Below are 2743 nucleotides of genomic sequence, written 5' to 3'. Positions count from 1 at the left end.
TCTCCTCTCCTCTCCTCTCCTCTCCTCTCCTCTCCTCTCCTCTCTCTATCCTTTACCCAACTTCCATGTAACCAGTGGTCCAGTCTTATTTACTCTCTCTCCTAAATACTTCTGAAATACATCCTCTCCACGCCATCCTCAGAGCCATCGTAAATTTCAGGACCTCATTCTTTCATGCTTTGACTGTTGAAAGAGTCTCCTTTTTGGTCAGTTTCCCTACAGTGACTCCCTTCTAACTCTTCTATCACTCTTCTGCTAGATCTGATTCTGTTTTCCCTTGGCTTGGCATTGAGTGATAACACGGCCCCTTAGAGATAACATGGCCCCTGAAGGCTGGCTACTTACTCAGGTGATTTTCAAAACGTGATCCACGGAGCCTGGAACAAGTCTCCTTTCACCAGTTTTAGATCCCGAGCTTGAAGAAAGGTAACCTCTGCTTTGGAAAGTTTGGAAACTGTCATGATGTAATACTATTTGTATATTCCCCAAACACCCCAAGTTGCTTCACAACTATTTTCTCTTATCCACGGATCTTTTCTGTCTGGAACAATTTTCACAGATTTTATAACTTCATAGATCACTGATTACATTTCAAAATGGTGCTTGAAAGTCACCTCATCTTCGAAACCTTCTTGAACCCAGGGCAGAGCCCATCAGAGGACACTTCAGTTTTATCTTTTACCATTTGGAATTGAGAAAAAGTTCCCTCTATCAACTGCAAATCCATGACTTTTTAGATTCTATTTTCTTTTACTCCTACTTGAAAATTAGCCAATTCCTTTCTGAGTTCATTTTTTTTTCATAAAAAATGTAGTAACTGCAATCTATAACAACTAGAATACACTAGTTCCATTTTCCAACCTCTTTCCTTTGAGTTATAAGTTCATTAGGCATATGATGTGACTTCTGAGTTATTGCAAACAATGGTTTTACCAGATATTTTGCCACTGTATCCTGTAGATTGTGATCCTTTTGGCCTCCACAATAATTTTCTCACAAGCATGCTGCCTGACACCTAAGTCAATAACACATATTATAAATTCTTAATGATGTCCCCAAACCTGGTACTAACACTTTGTATTTGCATGATAGATTAGGTTTCGCTGTGGTAATAACTCCAAAATGTCATGGTTTAAAGAAGCAGATTTTTTGAGGAGTTAAGATGGAGGAGGAGTAGGGGACCCCTTTTTCAGCCAGTCCCTTGAGTCGAGCTGGATAGGTACCAGACCATCCTGAACATCCACGGAATCAGCTTGAGACAAAGGAAGATACATCTGGATCTCTACAAATGAACATCTCCAGCGATGAGTATTGAGGTACGAAGCGGGGAGCCGTGAAACCACGCACAGATATTGGAAGATAAACGGAATGGGGAGGGAGACACCGTGTTCGGGCGCCAGGAAGCGGTAGCCACCTGCACGGGGGAGCTGGAGGGCTCGCAGACCGGCACCCGCAAGAGAGCAGACTGAGACCGTGAGCTGGGGAACGCTAGCGACTGGTCTGAAAACTGGAGATCTGGAACCACACTGAAACGGAGCTCCGGAGCACGCAGGGGCAGCTGGTGGCTGGCAGTGTTAGAATCACAAAGGACAGAGATTTGCCGGCCCTGGAAGTGAGGGCGGGGACGCCGGGTGTGGGGCGGACATCCAGGGACGCTGCAGGGTTGAGCAGCACCAACAGAAACAGAGTTAAAGTGGCCAGAACATGAGTGGAGAATTGTCTGCGATCCCTCTGTTCTGAGACAGAGGCTGAGATCTGGCTACTGCTGCTCTGACTCTCAGAAGAGGCACAGCAAACCACCAGGGAAAGCCGCCAGAGAACAAAAGCCTGGAAACAGTGGCTCACAGTGTGCCCATCCTCCTCCCTCCTCCCAGGGGACACGGAGACTCTACCCAAACAGGGTTGCCCGAGTATCAGCGTGGCTGGCCCCTCCCCCAGAAGGCAGGCTGAAAAATCAAGAAGCCCACATCCCTAAGGTCCCTATAAAACAACTGCGCACCGTCTGGATCCTGGTCAATAATTTGGGCTCTGGACAACTCGACAACCTCTCCTCATCAGAATGATGAGAAGGAGAAATCCCCCCAACAAAGAAAAGACAATAAGTCTATGGCCTCTGCCACAGAACTAGTGGATATGGGTATAACCAAATTATCAGAAATGGAGCTCAGAGTAACAATGGTCAAGATGATGTGTAGACTTGAAAACAGTATTAACGAAAATGTTAATGAGAATATAGAATCTCTAAGGGTGGAAATGAGAGCGAATCTGGCAGAAATTAAAAATTCTATGAATCAAATGCAGTCAAAACTAGAGGCTCTGATGGCCAGGGTGAATGAGGCAGAAGAACGTATTGGCAAATTGGAGGATGGGTTAGTAGAAGAGAAAGCTAAAATAGAAACTTGGCTCAAAAAAATCCAATCTCAAGAATGTAGGTTACAGGAGATTACTGACTCAATGAAACGTTCCAATGTCAGAATCATCAGCATCCCCGAGGGGGTGGAGAAAAAAAGAAGTTTAGAAGAGATATTTGAACAAATTATAGCTGAAAACTTCCCTAATCTAGCAAAGGAAACAAGCTTTCATGTCCAAGAGGCAGAGAGGACCCCTCCCAAGCTCAACCACGACAAACCTACGCCACGTCACATCATAGTGCAATTCGCAAATATTAGATCCAAGGATACAGTATTGAACGCGGCCAGGGCAAAGAAATTTCTCACGTACCAAGGCAAAGGTATCAGAATTA

Source organism: Ursus maritimus, unplaced genomic scaffold (genome assembly GCF_017311325.1).
Source record: "Ursus maritimus isolate PB19 unplaced genomic scaffold, ASM1731132v1 scaffold_27, whole genome shotgun sequence".
NCBI lineage: Eukaryota > Metazoa > Chordata > Mammalia > Carnivora > Ursidae > Ursus > Ursus maritimus.
The sequence above is the reverse complement of the archived record's forward strand: the minus strand, read 5'-3'. Positions refer to the sequence as shown.